This window comes from Stegodyphus dumicola, chromosome 6, assembly GCF_044657685.1.
Source record: "Stegodyphus dumicola isolate Sdum_Otavi_A_Nest chromosome 6, ASM4465768v1".
Lineage (NCBI taxonomy): Eukaryota > Metazoa > Arthropoda > Arachnida > Araneae > Eresidae > Stegodyphus > Stegodyphus dumicola.
In genome coordinates this window covers 177,557,948-177,571,574 of record NC_140773.1, presented here as the reverse complement: position 1 = coordinate 177,571,574, position 13,627 = coordinate 177,557,948, and positions in this window count along the sequence as shown.

Here is a 13,627-nt window from a genome sequence, read left to right as displayed (position 1 = left end):
GAGAAATACTGAATCGTTTGTGAAAAACTGTTTCTTTTTTGTTTTGCTTGCTTAATTTCTTTTATACATCATTCTAGCTTTGTTATAGTATTTGAATAGAACATGTGGCAACGATTATATAATTCTATTTATTAAATTATATAAATTTTGTGCATTATGAGTTATAATATGAACGAAATATATAAGTTAACTTAGTTTCCGTTATATAATTATTATATAAGTTAACTGTTATATAATTATTAATACTGTTAAGTGAATCTAGCGCCAGAGTGTCGCTATGGTAAACAAATACTAGAGTGAATTTTAAAGAATGCATTTATTCTATTGTGATTTATGCGCTGTCGGTGAAGTAGATTTAATTCAATCCAATAAGTTTAAGAGCCCACCAACGGCCGAGCGGTAAAGTCGCTGAACACTGGTAGTTCGGTCCGAGGTTCGAATCCTGAGAACGGGCTGGCTGCATGGGAGTTTTCGTGGTTTCCCCATGTGTAACGTGTATACGAGCCAGTTTACCTTAGAAAGTCCTCCACGAAGGCATCGCTCCCCTTAGGCAGATAGCCCTCGTGTGCTTTGTGCCATAATTAAATACACACACACACCAGTAAGTTTAAATGAAATGCAAGAAAAAATGCGTATAATTTAATATTCCAATACAAGGAAGTCATGTGGTGTACACATCAGATTTTTTTATTATTATTATTCAAGAGAAAGGTATATTTGCAAACAATTGAACATGCGATCAGAATCATGAAATGAAACTGTCTTTTTTGTGACGGAGTACGTTGGCGGTGGTACATGGCAACTTCTTCTAAAACGTACCCTTCGATCCACAGTTTACGAGCGATATTTCGAAAGAATAAGATGTTTAGAGGTAACAAACGGTTTCTCATTTCAAACTACATGCTATTCTCAGAAATGCTCGTTTCACGAAAGTTGCATTTTTTCATCTTTTATCGAAATTGTTCTAAATTTATGTTAATACCCTATATATTCTTAAGTAAAAAATAGTGAGTAAGTAATCTAAACAAATGAGGTAATGAAAGAAAGATGCAGATGTATAAGATAAAATTTAGTTTTGAAGAAATGCCTCTAAATAATATTTCCTATAAAGACACATCTCCGTTTGGAATCGTGCATTTCGTTGAGACATAAATTATAAATTAAAAAAAAAAAAAAATCTGGAAGGACAACCAAAAAAATTTAAAGAGCAGCATTTGTTTAGAATTCTTGATAAGGTTGCATTTAACAAGCACTGTTGTGTAACAATATTGTATGTAACATTTGTTAAATGTTATGTTACATTTTTCTCAGGCTTTTCTTTGATCATATCAATGTTCAATTTTCTTAAAACGATGACCTTTTACAACTTATTTTGTCTTTGTAACTGTATTATTAAACACATTCCACATTCATACTTACGCCACATAAAGTTTAACTGCAAAATCGCAAAATTTTTCAAAGCAGCATACATTCAGAATTTCCGAAATGCTACGTATTGCCATCAATTTCGTTTTTGCTCATTGCTCAGTTCATCATATGAATGTTCAGTTTTCTTGCTAAGATGACTGACACAACATTTCATTATCATTGTTATTATTATTAGCTTAGTCTTTTTTACTTTATTTATTAAACATCACTTTCTTCGCGCTTACACCACATAAAATTTAAAGGTAAAATCTCAGAATATTTAAAGACAGCATACCTTTAGAATTTCAAGATATAATTTTAAGTGTTGCGATACACCTTTTTTTATATATTAGCTGTATTTTTTTTAATATTAGCTATGTTATTTCTTTAAAAATAATGCAAGGCTGATGGCAACATTCTTTTCTTCGCATTGCCACATATTTCTTTATATTCGCTCCATTATTTCATTAAAAATAATGCATGGTGATAACATTTAGTGGCAATACCCTTTATCTGAAAAGCGGCACAGCCACAAAAAAGATTCGCGGAAGAAAGTGAGAATCGAAATTAACACCTCTGGTGCTAACGATTTCTGTGATGTGATGCATAAATCAATTGAGAGCTTTCATTAGGAGCGAAAATTATGTCTTATAGGAGATTAAAGGAGTGTTCTGGATATATGTGATCAAACACAAAAATCGGAGAACTTCATCTTTCGCATAAAAACCTAACTGAAATATCTTCATTGCGATGCTATATCATTTTAAAATTAAGTAATTATAATATTTACATTTCTTAATGAGTTTGAGATCTCCTGAAAAAAGCACTAAAAGCCGAACATCCTGAAGAGTATCTACAAGTGAGAATGGCTTCTTATCTTAAATAAGCTAATATTTCAGTTTTATTTGGGCAGAAGTATAAAGATATGATATTCATGATGTTATGTATATCCTATTCTGAAATGAACAATGATTCAATATAGACATTTTTAGTTCGTAAAAATCATTTAGTTGTAAAAATGAGCATGTGCTAGTGGCTATGAAACAGAATGTAAGCGATAGACATTTAAGTCAGGCAATGAATAAGGATGGTATTCGATAAGTTTCAAATAAATGGATTAAGAAATTAACATGTAATTAGATTTAGAGTAAAGCATTTCACTTTTTCTTTAAAGATAAATTAAGGCTTAAAACTAAACATAACGCTAGAAAGTAATGAAGTAATTAAACAAATGAAAACGCGAACATTAAAGTTACATTTAATTGAAACGCTAAATTTTTGAAAGAAACATGCGTGTATAATAAATTCAAAACGTAAAATAAACTAACGAAAGCCATTAAAATATTGCACGTGAAGTAAAGAATTTCGATAAGAAAATATATATGTACGAAATAATATATATGTACGAAAAATTGTAAGAAATCTGAGAGTGCATAAAAAATTAAGACTGAAATTTCGAAGAAAATTAATAAAAGCACATAAACAACAGAAAATATTCTTTATTTCCCGCCTCTCAGAATTAATTTACATCTATTCGTTGTCCTACATTGGCTACACTCTTTGGAATCGTGGTCCACAGAATTCAGTCGCTAGAATGTAGTTGGCCTATAACTACGAGTATTTTAATACTTATTTTTAATTTAACTATGTTATCGGATTATTATTAGATGTTTATGTATGGTTATTTAATTATTATACGTTTACATTTTGGTTTATGTAAATTGACAATAGGTGGTTTTATTAAAGTTATTTCAAAACGAAACTTCTCTTAAAATTCGGCGCCATATGATTAACGGCCATTAATAAATATTACAAATCTGTGTCAGAAAAGGAGATATTTACAGAAAAAATCGCAAATAAATGGAATAAAATAACAAATGGAAAAGAAGTTAAAAATTGTGCATAAAGTTAAGTAAAGTAACGTAAATAGAAACATTCATGCATATAAACGAACAATTACGAGGAAAAAAATATCAGTGTAATAAAATAAGGACAGGAGAAATATCTATATGTAGCGTTGTTTAACCGCCTGGATGAAAAGTAACTGACAAAATGTAAATTTTAAATAAAGTTCGTACATTTAGCAAGATAAATTCAATTGACACTATAAAGACTGAAACTTAGTACATACCTATATTACTCAAAAACAGTCAAAATGACTGCATTCTGAAAGGATAGCTAATGTGTAAAGATATTTGTTTAAAATTAATTTTTAATATTTTTTATATTATTTACAGTTATATAACAAGTTATTATATAATATTAACAATAAAAATTACTTCACTTGTAAAAAATAATTTATACATAATTATTTGTACATTTTTTGCAAATGAAAGTGGAAATCTTTTTATGTGTACATCTTCCGCAAATTCTAGCGTTTCCATTCTAGCATTTTGACATTTTTCATATATATTATTTGTTTTCTTGTTGTGGCGAAGTCGTACTTGACAAATTTTGCGTTTGTTAGAATGGGTTGCATTTGATGATGTTGCAGCTGATCTTTGTGAGTCTTTATGTTCTGATGACTTTTTCTGTCTTGCAGCTCTGTATTCGGTGGAAAGCTATTCTGCTAACTGAAACAAGAACTACTCTTTTCGTTGTATTTGTATTCCTGTCGTTCCTTTGTAAGGGATTCAAGCATTTGTAGCAGCCAAATCTCAAATATTTGGAGGAGCCATCTACGAGAACTAGCTTTTACTGTATATTTTCCGGCCATTTGATCCGTCATATCAACTCCAAATTTTGTGCTGTTATATAATTGAATAGATTCCGGTAACATTTTTTATTGCTTTTATCAATTTTCAAAAATTTATGCTTAGAACTTAGAACAGCTACTCTTTTATTTGGTTTGCATATATATATTGTAAGAACACAATTTTCTGATTTATATAGCACAGTGGAAAAACGAGGCATGTTATCTTTCGTTTGTTTGGCTGATTTGGGTAGTTATCTTTTGTTTCCTCTAATAGTACCAACTAGAGTTGTTTTTTTGGCCAATACTTTTCTGGCATGTTAGTGGAAAAGTCGCATGAGTGACATGTTAATGGAAAAGTTATCGGTCGCGATATTTCTTCCACAGCTTGTATATGGCTCGACAAGTTTCAGAACAACGTGTTCACTGAGATTAGAATAACAAGTACTACTTTAATTATTGAAAACCTGCAGATTTATCAAGTATACGTCCAAATCGGCAATTTATCATGTACTTGTATGTTATCATGTGACAGTAATCGAAAAAAAAATGAAAACTATTATTTCAGTACAGAGCCGAACTGGTCATATAAGAAATTTACTCAATTTAATAATAAGAGTCATTTGATTATTTAAAATTTCCCAAGCAGTCAAAATAACTGCTTTTGGGCAATATAGGTATAACACAGATATATACCGGAAATGAAAGAAGGTGGGGAATAAGTACAATTATTAATAAATGAATTTATATGTTGTACAAAAAGTCACAAAATTCTAAGAAATTGTGTCATTATATACATACATAATTGTTTTTCTAATTGAAATTAAAAAGGAGTCATAATGACTTCCTTGGGCAGTCTAGTGTTAAAACACAAACTTTAAACTTTATATAAAAAAATTACATAGCAAAATTAATAAAAGCAACATAAATAAATTTACTCGGGCACAAGGCGTAAAGTTATGTCCATGCAAAATCCGCCGAAACTCGAAAAATGGTTAAGTTTTTAGTTTTATTTAAAATCGCGTTAGAGTGAAGCTGGGGAAAATGGAGGCTGTATTCTAGCGTTTGGTTACACGGTTGCTTTACATTTAAGTTTTCATCAGCTGCAAATGCAAACCATACGCATGTTCATTTAGTTTACGATAGCTTGCTTATTACTTTATACTGCTTTATCGGGTACAAAATAAATTATACCTTTCTGAGAAATATCTTCGTTGCCTATATTACTTTTATTATGAAGAGATTGATTATAGAAAAAAAATTATGAGAAGTAAGAAATTAAGAAGCAAAATCAATATGAAATAAAATGCAAGTCAGTTAAAATTAAAATTCCGATTCCTTTTCGCAAAAATTATCAACTATTTATCTTTTATTAAATAACTAGCAACTTCGCTGCCAGCCTTCATCTGGCTTTTAAATGTACCGGAAAAATGGCTGAAGGCAACACCAAACGTTAAATTTAAAAACTGCTTGGAATTTTACTCTGCAGAACAACTTCATAAAAAAAAGAGTTATTACGTATAACAAAATTACAATGAAATAAGCAATATCCCTTAATACAAATATTAATTATCCTAATAAATAAATTAACCAACTTTCCTTTGCAAAATCTTAAGAACTCAAATGGTATAAAGGAGGTTAAGGACTTTGTTTCTTAAAAAAATCACTCAAAACTTTTCAATATCTTAAAGACAATGAAATGAGCAATAAATAACATAAAGGAATAGAAAAAATTCTGAAAAGCAAAGTATAATTAATGATATTTTATCTTACATTTTCAAGAGAAAAAAATTACAATGAAATAAGCTATATCCCTTAATACAAATATTAATTATCCTGATAAAACATTAACCAACTTTCCGTTGAAGAAAAATAAATCATGCAGAACTTTTCAGTATCTTACAAACAGTGAAATAAGCAAAAAATAACATGAAAGCAACTAAAAAAACATAAAATTCCGCGCAGAATTTTACTCTGCAGAACAACTTTATCAAAAAAAAAATGAATAAAAATGTATTATGTATATATATAAATGACAATGAACTATGCCAATCTCTTAAAAACAGTGGCATAACAAATACGATGAAATATTGTTGCCAAACCCATATTTCTAAAAGAATGAAACTATTCAAAATGATGCGATTTCATCAAAAATCTATCAACAAAAATAAGACGGGAAAATTGTTGCCAAAATCACATTTTTAAAGATGTGAGATGTGAGAAGTGTACTCGGAAGCTTCATTTAAAAAATCTTTTAAAAATACAAAATATTATCATTTTTCCAAAATATTTTTTCTAAAAGCAGTCGCAAGGATGAAAGTTTAACGTGTCCAAATATCAAAGAAAAATAAACTGTACATTTTTAAAAAGAAGCTTTTTTAGAAAAAATCCCGTTGAAAACGTGTTAAGCTCCCTTTGTTAAATAAATTCGTATTTAATCGATTTATTGAAACACGAAATTTATTTTAAGTTCGTAAAATAGCTATGTGCCTACGTTTCATGACGATGTGAAAATGGAGTGTGTAGAGTAAAATCTCGCTTTCCTATAGCCCATTATGTCTCAATGACGTGATTTCGTGACAAAACATAAAATAAAAAAAAAAAAAAAATTCGAATTCGAATTTCAAAAACATCGCTTTGAGGTTCACTGGCTCTTGTCTAGTTGCACCTATATACCAAATTTCGTAGCCGTGGGTCTATTAGCTTACGCTCAGAGCGAACGAAAAACACACACACACAGACAGACTCTTTCTTTTATTATATGTAGAGATGACACTATAAATTTTGATACATTATAAGCATCAATAATATAGTGGTTCCCAAACTGTGATCCAAACTTGGAAGCGGCGGCCTCTTGAAAGGGGCGGCATTGAAATATTGTAAAAGCTTCATAATTAACTGAACCAATAAACTTGGCTTAACAAAAAAACAAGTGAGAAGCTAAAAACAACTATATTTTTTGTGTGGTTTATTTTTACTTGATTCTGCATAAAACTAAATTCGCCGGCGCAAAATATAGAGCGAAATGCTTGTCACAGAAATGCTAGCGAAATCAGCAGCAAAACTAACAATTTCGTTCCCGGATTTATTAGTAAAATGTTCCCGTAATTTGACAAAACCATTCATAACGACAATCTTAGTGGAACTGAGTAGTGGCTTTCCAGCCTTATGAGGTTTTGAAATTATACACATATGTCAAAGATGAAGCAGATGCCATAACAGTTGCTTTATTTTCTTCCCTTACGATGCTTTGATGCTTTGTAAGGTATATTGATGTACAGCGGGAAATTATTCTGCTCTTACCAATTTTACATGGTATCCCATATAGAACCTCACGCTTGAACGTTGTCCAAGAATGGGATCTCATTCTATTGGTCATTGAATGGTTGACATGATATTAGCAAATTTTTAAATAAAAAGCAGGATGCAACATAACATGTCGTTTCACACATTTTTTTAATTTCATTCTCTTTGCTAAACAATATTCATATTTCATAACATAATTTTTACAATATGACGCCTCGATATGTTAGAACTATATTCTATAGCGGACGCATACACTTTCAACTATAAGTGCTCTCAACTTAGTGTTGTCGGCCCGATTCAACCAGTCGTTTTAGAGCCTAAGTCTACTGAAATTAAACTCAGCGCGCTTCATATAATTGAACAGTGATATGACGTAGTTCATGTAGTAAAGTTAGCGTCTATGATTATGGACATATTTTTGAACAGTAACAAACGTGATAGCGCATATAAAGAAAATATTCAAGTGGCACGACTCTAACGAGTCGCACGAAAATATCTTAAATATGATGACGGTTATTTAGAGTTGGTTTTACGTCAACAGAAATGAATTGTAAAGAGAGACCGAAATGTGCATTGTGCATGAAAGTTTTAGTAGCGAAGTTCAGGCTTCCAAATAAATTGAAGGGCCATTTTGAAGCTAATCACCAAAGCATAGTTGGAAAATCTTATGATGTTTTTGCCAAGAAGTTAAAAGAGCTGAAATAACAAGAAATACATATTTTAGGACTGCATCAGTACCAAACAGTGCTTTACTAGTATCTTACAATGTGGCTTACAGAATTGCAAAATGTAAGAAACCTCATACTCATACCATAAATCTCATGCTTAACTTATTCTACCGGCTACTGTACATATGGTGAACAATATGGTTGGTGAGTTTGCTGGGAAGATGCTTTTAAAAGTTCCGTTGTCCAATAACACAGTTAGTCAGAGAATACAACATGTTTTGTAAGGTATACTGGTGGTACAGCGGGAAATTATCCTGCTCTTACCAATTTTTCATGGTATCCCGTATAGAACCTCACGCTTGAAAGTTGTCCAAGAATGGATGTCTTTCTATTGGTCATTGAATGGTTAATATGTAATGTAATATTTTTAAATAAAAAGCTGAATGCAACGTAACATGTCGTTTCACACATTTTTTTTTTCATTTCGTTCTCTTTGCTCAACAAAATTCACATTTCATAACATAATTTTTACAATATGACGCCTTGAAATGTTAGAACTACATTTTACAGCGGACGCATACACTTTCAACTATATCCAGTGCTCTCAACTATGTGTTGTCGGCTCGATTCAGTCAGTCGTTTTATAACCTAAGTTTACTGAAATTAAACTCAGAGCTTCATATAATTGAAGTGATATGACTTAGTTCGTGTAGTAAAGTTAGTGTCATGTTATTTCTTGTTTGTAGTCTTTGATGCATAGTTTTGTGATTTTTTATCTTGCGTCTATGATTATGGACAGGTTCGACATAGAAATCGAAAATTTCAATAGTTTTTCATGGGCTAAGATCTATTTAACATTAGTGCTCCGTCTGAAGTTACTTCTGTGAAAGAAGAGAATCTTATCTAGTTATCTTGCTACAACAGTTTGAAAGCAAAATTTGGTAGTAATTAATTGAGAGAAATATGGATTTTAATAAAAGATGAATATCCCCTTCTAAATGTTCAGGCTCAGCGGATTTTGGTTCCATTTTTGATGTCTTCTTTGTGCGAAACTGGGTTTTCGGAGATCGTTGTAAAAGGCAAGTATAGAGCAGCAATTAATGTGGAAAAGGAAATGAGGGTGGCTGTGTCCAGTTTAATTCCACGATTTGAGAAAATGTGCAGTGATTTTCAGGCTTATCCATTTATTAATTTAATGTTAATAAAGTAAAAACAAATATTAAATAATGAAAATACACGAATTTCATTTAATTTTATCTCACATTTACGATTAATCATACTTAAGGTAGGATGCCATGAAATTGAAAAAAGGTGTCGCGAGTGGGAAAAGTTTGGGAACCACTGGAATAATATACAAAAATAAGAATAAGAATCTTACTGAGCAAATTAAAAGGAAAAACAAATAAATAAGTAAATGAGAAAAAATGGCAACTTTTAAATAACAGTGGATAAGAAATAAATTTTCCCGTTCTGAAAATAAAAACTACATTTCCCCGCTTATTACGCGCATTTTTATTTATTTATTTATTTATTATTTTACAACTGAAAATACGAGGAAGGGAGGAAATAACTCTGCATATACAATTTTTGAAGAGAACGAAATGAAATACCCTCGAGATTACCATATATGAATAGACGTATTAATATTATTATTAGATTTTATTCTTAACACCATTTTTATATTATTATTATTTATGATTATTCTATTCTTTATGACGTTACATAATTTAATATTTCACGATCAGTGCCCAGATACTTTGCGATTTTAAGACTACGAAATAGTTTTTACTTTTTTTAGAAATATTTTTAATAACTAAACAGATTTAATTTAACTCCAGATTGCTTTCCCATAAGTTCACACGCATTTCATATATTCGAAAGCTTATTTTTAGAGTTTGGTAGTAAAACTGTCATAACCCTTGCATGCCATTGCTATAAAATATTAGAAATTGCATTCACTTCTTGAACCGACTGTGATATTTTTATGAAAATTAAGCAGTTTAAGTTAAGCATCTCATTTCAAAATTCTCGACTGTGAAAATGAAATGATGATACCGAGAAAATTGTAGAATAAACCATAAATTTTTTAGGTATCCTTTTGTAACTAATGCCTAGAGCCTCACCCTAGATCTGGAACGAAAGAGAGTTTGATAGTTTTTTTTTTTTTTTTTTTTTTTTTTTTTTTTTTTCATGTATAAAATTTTAGAATTGTTTAATTGTTTCCAATTAATCTGAATGTATGCTTGTACTTGAGGCCGTGTACCCATTTTTCATCTCCACAGCAGAGAGAAGATGATGGCCACATCTAGAATTTTGAGGTTTTGAACAAACGACCTTGAAATTCATACTAAAAAATACCAGTCTGAGAAACTCCTGAAACTGAAATTCATGTGAAAGGAAAATCATGCGAGCAAATTAAAAAAACATATAAATCGTTCGCTAAAAAGCTGGAATTGGGTGGATAAGTGAGAAGGAGAAGTACGAGATTAAATACAATAATGTCAAATAAGACTCACGACCTCTAAAAGAAAAAAAAAATAAAGTTCAAGACTAAGAAATACATTATAACAAAGAAAGAAAATTACTACATTAATTCATTTATCTTGTGCAATAAGTAAATTTTAAAAGTTTTTTACAAGCCTAGTCTGTAAAATGGTATGAAAATTATTTTAACATTTCTGTTAACAGTCCTCTGACATGATGATTAGCGTATGTGTCTGCAGCGCTAGAAGCTCAAAGTTCGAGTATGAAACATTCCGTACAAAGTAATTTCATTCGCATCAGTCAGCATCAAAATTTGATATATGAATAAGGATATAAAGTCAATTAAGTATTTACATTAAAGTAGGAAAGTTACGGAGAAAATAAACGACCTTGAAATAAACTATAAATGAAAAAAAAATCGTCAAAAGAAAAAATAAAATAGGATGCAGAAAGCAGCGAGTGAGTACCATAAATAAAAAAATAAAAGAATAAAATAGGATGCAAAAAACAGTGAGTACTAAGCTCGGAAGAATGTTTTAACATCTAAGCGATGATTAATTCACCTTTGTTTTAATTTTGATTCTCATTTTTTTTCTTTCGTAATAATGGTATTTCTATAATAATATGGAATACTACCAATGCATTACAACTTTTTCAGTGCATTTATTAACCTTTTTCTATTGGTTCATTTTATGAGGGGGGGAAACCAGCTTTATCTATAAATTAAAAATTTACTCTTAATCTATTAACATTTTCAGTAGTTAATAATCTTGTAATTATTATCATTGAATCATATATTTGTGACATGCACTTAGGAGATATGAAAATTAAGAAAATAAGTTAAGATTGTGAATCGATGATCCTTGAGCATATGGCAACATAATTTGAATTAAAAGTGAACCTAAAAATTATTATTTTCAAAGAAATGTCTATCCGAAATTTCAGAGTTAAAAACCTATGTTCTCCACAGCACCGCTAGTTGGAAGCGAACGCGAGGAACCACTTTACTTTTCAGAAATGCCGCCAGGTAGTGCCCGTGTTCTGTTGGTCAGGCGAAAAGGTGTGAATACTGGGATGTCTCTTTGGGAAAGCTACCGCCACCTCTTTCATCGCACCGCCCGAGGAAAGGGGGACGAAAATCGCCAAATCGCATCGCCAAATGCTTTGAAAGAAGATCGTTTTCTTTTCTGTTTTCCACTATTTTTCAGTTATTTGAGAAAATTTAGCAGTTGATGAGAAACAAGTAGTATGTTTTCCACGAAGATTATAAATAATTAAGCAAACTAACAGCGTAGAAATGAATTTGTTATTTTAACTTGCACTAATTAAACTATAAATGTTTGTACCAGAAAGTTCTGAAATTAGTTTTGTATTATGATGATTTATTATAAAGTAAGGAGAATTGATATAACTTTTACAAGAAAAACAGTTCCTTGAAATTTAATAACTACTTAATTCCTAAAACTTCGAATTTTGAGTAATAAAATATAAACACACAGCAAATTGTTAAGCTAGAATCAGGACGAGGAGATTAAATTGAAGTTTTTTTAAAGATTTCATTATTCGAAACATAGAAGTAAATGCTTCGAGATATTAGGTTGTAATAAGAAATTTTCGGATTTTAATGTATTTTTCTTTTCTTCTTTTAATCTGTTATATTTACTTTCGCTTATTGGTAATATCATGAAGACATGAGCTTGACTGAAGATCAATAAGCTTGAAGTGCATTCATTTCACTCTTGTTTGTTTACACTTTTGCAATATATTAATGTAATTAATTCTGCTTAGATCGCTCCGCGTATATATCAAAATTTTCATAAAATATGTTCAAGGTTTATTTTAGGTAAAAAATTTTTGCTCATATAAAAAAAAAAAAAAAAAAAAAAAAAAAAAAATTAAATTAAACGTCCTCTATTACTAGCTAAAAGAATAGCGATTAAATACAATATACAGTAAAAATAGAAAGAACTTATAAATTTAAAGTTACACGGAAATAAATTGACATGAATATGAAAATTGACTTAAATATGACATGATATATATAACAAATTGAAAACCTTATCACTAGCTTAATAATAATAAAAAAATTACATTTTCCTGACTTATTTTTTTTATTTTGGGCATTGTTTATATTTTATGATATGTATACCCCATGTAACTCCTGAAACCTTATATTTAAAAGCTAAATGGAAACTTAAATTTTACATAAATTTAAAAGAAAATTTTCTACTAAAGAATTACCTATATCAGTTGCTCTCGAAATTGGTAGAATTTTGCTTCATATATGATTTACTCTTTCAATATGTAAATAAATAGTTGTAGAATATCCAAATATACAGTTTCATATTACATTAATATTTAAATATACACACAGTTACGCTATTCCATAGTTATATTTTTGCCTCCTTTTACATTTTACTTTTTGTTTCTCTTTCATGTAGATTTTTACTTTTGTGTTAAAGGCTCTCATTTTTAATACTTAGATACCTGTATGTTTTTATCAGAGTTTGGTTACTTTGCTTTATACTAAATAAGTAGATTCCGCAAATCATGTTGGTAGTTCTATGAAATGTAAATTAAAATGAGCGGGCAGCAACATAGTGATACATAGCAACTCAAATCTACCCTGTGCTGTTTCCTAGAGGCAGTTGGAATCGTTAACAACCTGCAACTTTCAAGCCATATAAACTAATGGGAGGAGGTGAAAATAGCCAGTGTAGAACTTAATAAATCTTTTTAATTTACATGTCATCCTTCAGAGGATTAGATTAAAATGTTAAAATCCGTTTCTTTTATTCGTAAGAGATATAGAAAAACACTAGAATACTGCAATGATCGATAAGCTTTTTATTACTTTTCCAATAGATAACGAATGTGCTGTTCAATACATTTTATTTTTACTTTATTTAATTTTGGTTAATAACTTACTTTGGATAATTTATCCCTTAAAAGCGACTGCATTCGTATACGTCAAAAGAATATCATGTCTGATGTAGATTGTTCTCTATCATCTGCGTTTTCACGTGTTCATTGTAAGTTTTGAAATATATTGCTTGCTGATACTTGAGCG